Source organism: Borostomias antarcticus (assembly GCF_949987555.1).
Source record: "Borostomias antarcticus genome assembly, chromosome: 10".
NCBI lineage: Eukaryota > Metazoa > Chordata > Actinopteri > Stomiiformes > Stomiidae > Borostomias > Borostomias antarcticus.
The window spans coordinates 10,784,613-10,797,365 of record NC_140243.1 but is presented as its reverse complement, the minus strand read 5'-3'; positions in this window follow the sequence as shown (position 1 = coordinate 10,797,365).

Here is a 12,753-nt window from a genome sequence, read left to right as displayed (position 1 = left end):
GCCTATCCGCCCAGGATGCAGTCTCTGCTTCTGTTTTCCCCTACTTTGATTAGCCTAAATACAAACGGAATATCAATATTTTCATTTTAGAATGGCACATTTAGAAAATGTAGCTTGTGAATTAGCCTATAGGGCAAGTAAGGCCGTGGACCTTACAGTTAAAGGCGTTTAGTAAACGTGTCTGTGGAGTACTGCCAATAAACGTCGAAATATGACGACTATTTTGGCATGAAAATAGAGCAGAACATCAACAAACGCTCAAACTCCGGTTGTGTTGCGCTTGCTGTAACCCGGTAGAGTCACTAGGGGCAGTATTGGTCCGTGCCTCCCGGTCCACTTTAGATTTGGAGAAAGTTTTCCAGGCAGGGATGGAGATCACCCTTCGCTGAGAGAGGAAGGAGGGCCGAGGCCGAGGGAACTTGAAGAGAGAAGGGGAGGAGGAGTGGTTGAATTGATATAACAAGATTCGCTCTCTCTGCGCTCAGAACGCTATTCTCACTAGAAGCCTTTGAACCGAGACTGAAAGGGAGCGGGTTTTCCATTCATTTCGAGCGCAACAACTTTTAATTTCTTGTGGGTTGAACGTATAGTTTATTGCGTGGCGACTTCAGCTGAATATATTCAGTTTCTTCAAGTGAACCGCGGAGAGACAGGACACCGCATCGTTGCACCGCAGATTTACAACTTCGCAAGACCTTTTTTAGGTTGAGAAGTTAGGTTCCCATAGAACCGAATGACATTTCTAGTGCTGGCTTGGCTGAAATCTCTACGGAACGATAAATCGATTGTGTTTCTCTACCTACCGCGGTGTGTGGGATTTTAATCTAAAGGAGAGGGCATTCTCAAATGCAAAAGTGTATGTATAAGAAAGCGATGGCACAAGAGTCAAGGAACGGAGGAACCTCTACATTAAATAACAATAATGGGATCGACAACAGCAAGAGGAAACTCTTGATAGGGCTAGATCTCTTCTGTCTTCTTTTAGGTGAGTTCACAATATGTTTGTACAGTAGACCTACAAATTAAATGTAGGATATTGACCATTCACTACCTCACTCATGCAGCGCATAGGCTATATTTGACAAGAGGACTAAAGTATGAGGACATAAGGCTACTTGACACTTTTTGATTATGAAAATAATTGAACAAAACTGCGCTTTCTAGACATTGGCAAACCAGATAACAATTATCAGTGAAAACAGAACACTTAGCGCCTTATCGCAATGGGCAACTGTGGCGCCTTGTCCACAAAGTATGTGCGCATGACTGAGTGAATGTTGTGGAATAGTTTACATGAGGACCGGCGCTATGTCTCTAACACACTTATAGACAATTTGATCATACTGTGAAACAGGCCGTATCTTTTTTGAGGAAAATATGCTATTGACCACGAGACACTAGACAATGTTGACATTCTGTGAAGTGGTAGCCTACTGGTCGGACAATGTGCTCTTTAAACTCCACATGATTTAAATTGCCACAGCAGCGCTAATATGAGACGTGCATTTAACTGACACAAAGTATTCTAACTATTTTAAAGCGTTTCGTGCCAATTGAATATCAGATATCAGCGAATAGCAAAGGTCCCCTCGTCCCATGTGAGTGGCCGACGCATGGCGATGCGCGCCAACGTGCCTGTGGAACAAATGTTTTGAAATGCTGTAACCTGCCCGTTATTCTGCCCTTTAAATAGCCCGTGACTCTCTCTTGGCCTTACAACCGTATGCCCTGTTGGTGCCTTTCTATCTAGAGCTGTAGAGTGGGAATAATTAGAATTTTAAAACAAATGACATCTATCTTCGTGGTACATCTTTTTCGTATAGGCTACAGAGGCTAGTCCTACTCCCTACAGAAATGTGTTGGACAGGGGTCCTTACGTTTATTGAGAGTTTGTTTATGTCAAATTGTGTGTGTTTGTCAGGCTTTGTTATTCACTGTTTAATCAAGACCCACAAGCACTGTTCATGTGCCCTTCTACCCCTGTGTGTGTGTGTGTGTGTGTGTGTGTGTGTGTGTGTGTGTGTGTGTGTGTGTGTGCGTGCGTGTGTGTGTGTGCTTGTAAGGTTATGGCTGGTTTGCTTTTGTATTTTGCAGTTGTCACTGTAACCCAGTCCTGTGCCAGCGAGCCCCGCTCTCTCTCTCTCTGTCCCCCCCCTCTCTCTCTCTCCAGAGAAGAGGATTAGGGGAGTCAGGCCCAACTTTACACATTCTCTCCCAGAACCCCTCTGCAAATCCCTCTCCAGCTGCCCCCCATCACATCACATCAGCTCGTCTTTCCCCTACCCTGGAATAATTGCTTAAGCATGTGTTGTGAGACAGGGGGAATGCCTCTCCACTGTAAGCCCAGTGAAGGGAGCGAGTGAAAGTAGGAAAGAGAGAGAGGGAGACAGGGAAAGAGAGAGAGGGAGACAGGGAAAGAGAGAGGGGAGGAACAGGTGTCAGGCAGCTTCACAGTATCAGCCTCAGCACTGAGCTCCGCGCCCCGGCTAGTAGAAACAGATTCGACCGGCAGACGCCATGTTCCAGTGCATTTATATTGGTTAGGTTATTAAAGAACCTCAGACACAGATCCGCCGTTTCATCTGCGCCTATATAAACGCAGAAGGACTTTAAATCCATGTGGAGTACATTTCCTGCACAAGGCGACTTCCTCCACTGTTATAAAGCTGCAGGCTGGGGTGCACTTGCCTGTCAAAAGAAGAACACACACATGCGTGTGCGCACACACACACACACACTGTCATGCACTGACACAGGCGCACTCTCACAAACAAATAGGTCTACTCACACAAACACTCTCTTTGTGATGCTAAACACAGCTTGGCAGCTCGCAGCTGATTGGCTGGCCTGCTTTACTGGGGTTTTGTGGGAGGGGGGGATCAAGTGAGGGAGAGGGGGACTAATGGAGAGAGAGAGAGAGAGCGCTATCAGGGGGTACTGAAGGGGGGAAAGGAATGCGGGTTTGCAGAGGACTTGAAGAATGCGTGATTGTGAATGGGTTTTGTTCCGTGTGTGTGTGTGTGTGTGTGTGTGAATGAGAGAAAGCAAGACGCTGATTGGTTATTAGTGTTGTGGTATGACAGTGCTCCCTCACTATGTTCACTGACTTGAATTTACAGCAGGTCCATACAGACTGTTGGGGCGGAACACGGCCATCTGCCAGCTGGCTAGTGTGATGCTGCCACACACACACACACACACACACACACTCACACGGTTATTGAAGTGCTCAACAGCTTGTCCGTTTGCCTTCCAGACACTGTCATCAGGCCCTCGGGCCTAGCTAATGACACAGGGACCATCTGAGGCCATCTTTAATTAAACATACACACACACGCATCCCAGGTCATGATGGAATTACCCTGACCCGAATCAAAGCATTTAGAATCGCCACATCCCAGTTCTCCCAAAGCGCACACGGTGACATACTTAGCTGGCTCACACTCCGGACCTGGGCATCTGCAGGTCCACCCAGTCCCCGCTTAGCCTAGACCCCCTCCCCCTGCCTCCTCGGGCGCCGCCCCCCCCACCCCCTCCTCCAGAGGAGTGTCTCCTCATGGTGAGTTTCAGCCGCTCTGCTCCAGAGCTGGCGGTAGAGAGAGAGCGGCTTTGTGAGACGTCTGCTCGCCAGGGTTTGGCTCCGACCGCGGTCCCCCGAGCAGCGCAGATGATTGAGTAATGTTGGAAAGAGCATGAGCATGCACAGACATCATTAACACACACACAGCATGTGCACACACACAGCACAGACATACAGCACACACCACTGACACACACAGTACACACGGCACACACCATGGACACACATACAGCACACACACACATACACACAGTCCTGTATTAAAGGGTGTTTGCTATGGTATGCTATTATGCTATGGAACAAGTCACTGCTAGAAACAGCGCTTTTGAAGTAGCCCTCACCTTCAAATGGACAATGGGACCAATGTGTGTGTGTGTGTATTTGTGGGTGGGTAGGTGCGTGTGTTTGTGTTAAGAATAGGAGCTGGAGCTGGGAAGCCATTCAAGGTTAGAGCCGAGGGGTTCTGTCCCTGAATATAAACTCAATCTCCCTTGCGCACACACACACACATACTAATTCCACTTTGACTTGGCTTTTAATCCAGTTTCTACAGTTACTAATCTCTTTCTGCTGCATGTCGTTAGCCTATCGCAGTTAAGCTGCATGTCGTTAGCCTATCACAGTTGAGCTGTGTCTAAAACGTGACGTTCCCCAGCCTCTCCTCCCTGGTCAGCGCTGCTCCGCTGGCCTCTCACCCAGGACCCGGACACATTTCACCTGTCTCCCTACCTGCTGGTCAGCCCAATGTGAGAGGCCCTATAGAGTTAATATATAACAATACAACCCCTATAGAGTTAACCCTATATAACAATACAACCCCTATAGAGTTAACCCTATATAACAATACAACCCCTATAGAGTTAACCCTATATAACAATACAACCCCTATAGAGTTAACCCTATATAACAATACAGCCCCTATAGAGTTAACCCTATATAACAATACAGCCCCTATAGAGTTAACCCTATATAACAATACAACCCTTATAGAGTTAAAACCCTTTATAACAATACAACCCCTATAGAGTTAACCCTATATAACAATACAGCCCCTATAGAGTTAACCCTATATAACAATACAGCCCCTATAGAGTTAAAGGAAAATGCTCGTTTTTGACAACCTGGACCTTATTTACGACATATTATAAGAAGTTTGACTCACCCAGATCACTTTTGTGTTGTTCGGAGGCCTGTAGAAGAAATTTAAAATCCAGCGCGAGCCAGTATATCCATGTAATGGCGGCGCACGGGGCATAGGGAATGCAGTTTCTCAAAATCCATTTTCGGCCGCTAAACGGTTGTTTTCATCAATCACATTGCATGAATCGACAGTTGATATTCCTCTACGCGAGCCATTCTTTCGGTTTTCAAATACGTGGTCTGTAGCCTCTGTAATATGATCTTTACAAGCCTCTCCCCCACTTGCTCCAGCACGCATGCGCACAGGCCAGCGCGCAGCCTGCTATTCTCCGGCTCACATTCTCTGCGCTACGATCGTAGTTGGTGCCGAGAATATTGTCGTCGTCATTCGTCAGCAACAATCCGATCGTAGCGCAGAGAATGTGAGGGAGCATAGCCAGTGTAAAGATCATATTACAGAGGCTACAGACCACGTATTTGAAAACCGAAAGAATGGCTCGCGTAGAGGAATATCAACTGTCGATTCATGCAATCTGATTGATGAAAACAACCGTTTAGCGGCCGAAAATGGATTTTGAGAAACTGCATTCCCTTTGCCCCGTGCGCCGCCATTACATGGATATACTGGCTCGCGCTGGATTTTAAATTTCTTCTACAGGCCTCCGAACAACACAAAAGTGATCTGGGTGAGTCAAACTTCTTATAATATGTCGTAAATAAGGTCCAGGTTGTCAAAAACGAGCATTTTCCTTTAACCCTATATAACAATACAGCCCCTATAGAGTTAACCCTATATAACAATACAACCCCTATAGAGTTAACCCTATATAACAATACAACCCCTATAGAGTTAACCCTATATAACAATACAGCCCCTATAGAGTTAACCCTATATAACAATACAACCCCTATAGAGTTAACCCTATATAACAATACAACCCCTATAGAGTTAACCCTATATAACAATACAACCCCTATAGAGTTAACCCTATATAACAATACAACCCCTATAGAGTTAACCCTATATAACAATACAACCCCTATAGAGTTAACCCTATACAACATTACAGCCCCTATAGAGTTAACCCTATATAACAATACAGCCCCTATAGAGTTAACCCTATATAACAATACAGCTCCTATAGAGTTAACTCTATAGGGGTTGTATTGTTATATAGGGTTAACTCTATAGGGGCTGTATTGTTATATAGGGTTAACTCTATAGGGGCTGTAAAGTTATATAGGGTTAACTCTACAGGGGCTGTAATGTTTTAAAGGGTTTATGTTTATTTATCTGGATCCACCATTAGGTACTGCAATTGGCAGTAGCTACTCTTCCTGGGGTCCTCATATCACATTTGTCAACAGTGTTTTCTGAGTAGGCCCATTCATACATGCAGGACAAATACACTTCCATACCATTCATACTCACAATACGCTCATACATACAGCAGCTCCGTCATCATTTACTCTCTTAATTGAAGAATAAAATTAGAAAACAAAAACGAATAAATAAATAGAACAAAATTACTTTGAATCATAAGATAGCTCAGTTAACTCTGTAGGAGATGTATCGTTATATAGGGTTAACTCTATAGGGGTTGTATTGTTATATAGGGTTAACTCTATAGGGGTTGTATTGTTATATAGGGTTAACTCTATAGGGGCTGTATTGTTATATAGAGTTAACTCTATAGGGGCTGTAATGTTATATAGGGTTAACTCTATAGGGGCTGTATTGTTATATAGGGTTAACTCTATAGGGGCTGTATTGTTATATAGGGTTAACCCTATATAACATTACAGCCCCTATAGAGTTAAACCTATATAACATTACAGCCCCTATAGAGTTAAACCTATATAACAATACAGCTCATATAGAGTTAAGCCTATATAACATAAGAGCCCCTACCCAGATAGCAAGCGGATCTGGGCCATATACAGGCCAGATCTGGCGCTTGTGGTTTAGTTCCGGCCCATATATGGCCCAGATCCGCTTGCTATCTGGGTATAGAGTTAACCCTATATAACATAAAAGCCCCTGTAGAGTTAACCCTATATAACAATACAGCCCCTGTAGTGTTAACCCTATATAACATTACAGCTCATATAGAGTTAATCCTTTATAACATAACAGCCCCTGTAGTGTTAACCCTATATAACATTACAGCTCATATAGAGTTAATCCTTTATAACATAACAACCCCTGTAGTGTTAACCCTATATAACATTAGCCTCTAGCCTGGCTCCCTGTCAGGCTGTATGCTGCTGGGTAATGTAGTAGTCTGTCCCTGATTCTGTACATCCAGGCCTGGACTCAGAGCGGCCAGCTTTAACCCCTGCCTCCCCAGTCAGGTCCGCTCTATAAACATTTCTTTTCCAGAATTTCTCAAATTCTTCATCTGCCAGCGCGGCGCAGGGAGGGAAATGCTCTTGGATGTGACATCTGGTGTAATTATCTGAGAGTGTGTGTGTGCGTGCGTGTGTGTGTGTGTAGGAGAGCTAAGGAAAGGGTGGGAAGCGGAAAGGTAGTGCCGGTCGGACATAGGTGTGGTTTGAAATGTAATCCTGTACGTTTTCTTCCCTCCTCCAGCCCATTTCCACTCTGCCCTCCTCCCTCCCCCTCTCAATTAGCGGAGGGATGGAGGCACCCTCTAGAGATGGAATGTACAGGTTCCATGGGTTTACACAGAGAGAGAGAGAGAGAGGGAGGGAGGAAGAGAGAGAGAGAGGGGGGGGGCCTGTAAGTAGGATGGTAGGCCATAGGGCTCTAGTGCTACTAGGGAATAGCACGTCTGATAGGATTCTTAAAATAGTCATGGTAAAATAGTAGTAATGAACCCTGTTATAAAAGAACTGTGTGTGCGTGTGTGTATGTGTGTGTCAGCCCAGTACTGGTAATCATGCCCACCTGCCCTACACACAGACAGCGCTCGCCAGGCGCCAGGTGGATGACTGTAATCTAGCGAGCCCTGTGTGGGTGGACCCAAACACGCCGCCTGGATGGGCTTAATTGTCGAGTCCAAAACGCTGTTTACTGCCCCCTGAAGCTGTCAGTGATGGTAGGGCACACGCATACACACACCAACACACACACACACACAGCGGTTGACAACCGCATAATGTTCGTACACAAAACAGTATTTTGGTCCGGAAATTCACAGTTTTGTAATCTCTCCAGCCAGATACAGACTTCAAACTGTCCGTGAGTCCGTGGGTGGAGAGGATAGTGTTTAGAGCAGGGTTTCGACGGAAGTGGAGGTCTGCTCTAGATCCCTCTAGTCTCCTCCTGTCACAGAAGTGGAGGTAAGCTCCAGACTGCTCTAGTCTCCTCCTGTCACAGAAGTGGAGGTCTGCTCCAGATCCCTCTAGTCTCCTCCTGTCACAGAAGTGGAGGTCTGCTCTAGATCCCTCTAGTCTCCTCCTGTCACAGAAGTGGAGGTAAGCTCCAGACTGCTCTAGTCTCCTCCTGTCACAGAAGTGGAGGTCTGCTCCAGACTGCTCTAGTCTCCTCCTGTCACAGAAGTGGAGGTCTGCTCCAGATCCCTCTAGTCTCCTCCTGTCACAGAAGTGGAGGTCTGCTCCAGACTGCTCTAGTCTCCTCCTGTCACAGAAGTGGAGGTCTGCTCCAGACTGCTGTAGTCTCCTCCTGTCACAGAGAAGGAGGTAAGCTCCAGATCCCTCTAGTCTCCTCCTGTCACAGAAGTGGAGGTCTGCTCCAGACTGCTCTAGTCTCTTCCTGTCTCAGAGAAGGAGATAAGCTCCAGACCGCTCTAGTCTTCACCCTGTCCTACTGTCACTCACATGAATGTGCTCCTCAGCTCTCAGGACCAAGGCGGTTGGGGAGAATATAGAACACTGTCCCACTGGCATTTACAGTGTGTACACATACACACACACACACACAAACACACACACCCCTTGTACACATCTGACCACACGGCAGGCAGACGGTGACCTATAGAGGAGTCTGTGTGTGTGTGTATGGTTGTGTGTGTGTGTGTGTGTGTGTGGTTGTGTGTGTGTGTGTGGTTGTGTGTGTGTGTGTGTGTGGTTGTGTGTGTGTGTGGTTGTGTGTGTGTGTGTGTGTGTGTGTGGTTGTGTGTGTGTGTGTGTGTGTGTGTGTGGTTGTGTGTGTGTGTGTGGCTGACGCAGGCCTGTGGTGTTTTTCTCCAGGAGGCCGAAGCTCCCTGAGGTGTAACCGTATTAGCTCTGCTGGATGACATAATGAGATGAGGACCAGGTGGTGACGATGACAGCAGCTCTCCCTCACAGAGGCCATGCACACTTCCAAGAATGTGTATCTGGGCCTTTTAAACCCACTGTGTACTCTACTGTACTCTGTGTGTGTGTGTGTGTGTGTGTGCGTGTGTGTGTGTGTTCTGTGCTGCTAAGCTGTGAGTGTGTAGTGGCATGGTGCACGGGCTGGTGTGTGTGTGTGTGTCCCTCTCGCGGCCCGGCCCTGTCACACACACACACACACACACACTGCGTCGGCTGGTTTCTGGGTCTGCTGGCAGGACGGCTAAATGACATGCCCCTGGGGTTTCTGAGGGAGAGAGGCGTGTGTAGGGCTGTCATTAGAGGTGTGTGTGTGTGTCTGTGTGTGTGTGTCCAATGGGGTTTATGGGCAATGAAGGAGTGCTCCAGGCTGTCATTAGGTGGGGTGACAGACTGGACTATGTTGTGTGTGTGTGTGTGTGTGTGTGTGTGTGTGTGTGTGTGTGTGTGTGTGTGTGTGGGTAACATGTGCGAGCCGTCTGCGGCTGCATCTCTCTGTGTCTCTGTCTGTTGGTGGGTGCCATATGTGGTCCCCTAGGGCATGCTGCAGCCAGCAGGTTGAGGGATCGTGTGTGTGAGTGCGTGTGTGTGTTTGTGTGTCTACTTACTTATATAGTGCCAGTATAGACTAGACATCATCAATCTCTTAGTTCTCTCTCTCTCTCTCTCTCTCTCTCTCTCTCTCTCTCTCATTTATCTCACGGTCTCTCGTTCTTCATCCCGAAGCAAGGACAATGGGTTGGGGACAGTTAGTTTACTGTTCCAGCCCCCCCCCCCCCACCCACCCCCCTCTTCCTGTCCACTCTGATTACCTCCCTCTGTTTTTCTGTCAGGTCAACACCAACACAATCTGCTTATTTAGACTCCACTAAATTGGTGAGGACCTCTGTCTACAGGGCTGTATCAAACTATGACCATAAACTATTGTTAGGTTAGTGTGTGTGTGTGCGTATGCGTGTGTGTGTGCGTGTGTGTTTGGGATGAATGGCAGCGGGGATGCCATGTGGGAGGCTCCGCAAGCGAAACAGTCTTGATTGTTATCCCCTGTTTTGCAATGCGCCCCTAATGAGTGTTTTGTGGAATTACAGCATGTGTGTGGGCACGGGCATCACACATAAACAGCCATTACACCCGAGGAAAAGATAAAGTAACAATCAGTCCCTTTTCCTGCATGTCTCCCTCACCCCTATCTACCTCTCTCTCTCTCTCTCCCTCCTCCTCCTCTCCCTCTATCCCCTTCTCCCTGTTCCTCTTTAGTTCAGCTTTAGTTTTGACAGCAAATTTAGATTTTGTTTTGGTCATAGTCTTCCTCCCAACCTCCTTCCCCCTCTGGCGGATACTACAGATCTAGTCCAGTGTACGAGAATTTTTACAGCTCACTTTTCTGGCCCCCAGGTGAACTGTTTTTTTGCTTCCCTCTGGAATATGTAGGGATGGGACCTACGCCCCCCCCCCCCACCCATTGCTCTCTGTAAAGCACATTGTGTTGCTTCTGTGTACGAAATGCGCTATACAAATAAAGTTTGATTTGATCGTGTCCTTAGTGACACTGACTTCATTTTTTATCTCACAGGGAGATTCGCTGTTGTTCTGCGACAACTAATGGGGATCCAAAATAAACGTAAACATAAACAAACATAAACTTGCTCCATCTCGGCCGCAGCATGCCAATGTGGCTCCGCCCCCTCGGACCAGCAGCGCCGGCGGCAGATGCTCAGACGCAGTTCATAACAGCCAGCTGGTGCTGCCCTGGAGAGCACTCACCTCACACTGTCACTACTGTCCCCGACGCCGGCCTCTCCGTCCCACACACTCTGTGTGTGTGTGTGTGTGTGTGTGTGGAGTGTGTGTGTGTGTGTGTGGAGTGTGTGTGTGTGGAGTGTGTGTGTGTGTTTGTGTGTGTGTGGGGGGGGGGGGTTCTCGCTGTTCAGGGGAACAATGCTGCCTTTTGATGCGTCTCAGCTTTGTCTCGTTAACGAGCGCTAACGGGCCAATAGCAGAGCGAGGGAGGAGGAGCGGTGGAAGAAAGCGGGGGAGGCAGCAAAAGAGAGAAAGGGGTGTGGGGGGAGGAGGGGGGGGGGGGGGTAATGGTTGAATGCTGTCACGGGGGGAGGGGCGGCAAGGCACGGGTAGTAAGGTGAGATGAAGCAGCTGGCCCGTGATGGTCGCTGATAGTGGGGCTCTTGTCATGGCGTTTAGGGCCTGTGATGGTCGCTGATAGTGGGGCTCTTGTCATGGCGTTTAGGGCCTGTGATGGTCGCTGATAGTGGGGCTCTTGTCATGGCATTTAGGGCCTGTGATGGTCGCTGATAGCAGCCCTATTGTCGGGGCGTTTAGGGCCCGTGATGGTCGTTGATAGCGGGACTCTGTCATGGCGTGTAGGGCCTGTGATGGTTAGCGGCCGCGTCGTTACATCAATCAATCAATCAATCAAAGCTTTATTTATATAGCGCATTTCATACCCAGAGGCAACACAATGCGCTTTACAGAGAACAAGGGAGGTGGGCAGACATCCCACCCCTACATATTCCAGAGGGAAGCAAAAAAACAGTAATCACCCGAGGGCCAGATAAGTGAGCTGTAAAAATTCTTCCCTGACCCCTCTCAACGAGGCGATCGAGCAAGCTCCTGGAGTATGTTTGTCTACCGGCTAAGAACATTTATAGAGCAATAAATAACATTAAATTACATTTTCAGAGTAAGAGAGGCTAATAACATCATAGGAGAGACATGGCAAAACATTGGTGTATGTCTGTGTGTGCATAAATGTGCCTGGGCCCAGATAGAGGCAGGGGTTTGGGTAGGGTGGGGGGTAGGAAAAGGATACGGACATACATACATTGTTGGCCCGGCTCATCTCCCCCAGGACTGTTTAGGAATCAGCCCGGCAGATCTCGATTGGCCGTGGGCCTTATCTGTGTCCCGGCCTCCGAGGCCTATCCTGTTTACACACAGAGAGAGAGAGAGAGAGGGACGGGAGGGGGGGATAGAGAGAGAGAGAGAGGCCTGTGGAGGAGAGGCAGTAGACAATGCTGAGAACATTTACACCCAAGCTGTGATTTAACGCCCATTGTCTTGATTTGGACACATGCATAAACAAACATTGCAAGCGCATACACACACAACACACACACACACACACACACACAACACACACAGACATGCAGACACACAGTGAATGAGCGGGAGTGGTGGAGGAGGGGAGGAATGCAGTGACAGACGAGAGGAGGAGAGGAGAAGAAGAGGTCGGGTTTCAAAGGGACACCTAACCACCCCTCTCCAGACCCCGGCGTTGACCCCCGGGGGGTAACAGTGCCATTATGGCAACAATAGAGGAACGCCCAGTCAACCTGCCAGTCAGTCAACCAGCCAGCCAGTCAACCAGTCTGTCGGCCTTCTCAGGTTTCCCTCCAACGCAGGCAGCAGTACCCCACCCCCCCCGCCCCCGCCCCGCCTGCCCCCTCCACGATGGGCTCCTCTCTATCTGCCAGCACCAAAGAACCAGAGCCTGCCAGCCTGTGTGGGGCTACTGCAGGAAGCCCCCTCGGAGGCTTCCCCAGCGGGTGCCCGTCTGTAAAAGCGCCCCTGAGTCTGTCCCTGCAGGTGCCCGTGCGTTAGAGGCCTGCGGTGTTTATTCCTGTGAATAAAATCTCTCTGAGTAAGCACATGCTTTGGCCCGTGGCCCCCGGCCACTAGGGCATTCAGGGGGGGAGAAAGGAGAGGGATTCACTCTGTACAGCGCACTGCTGACA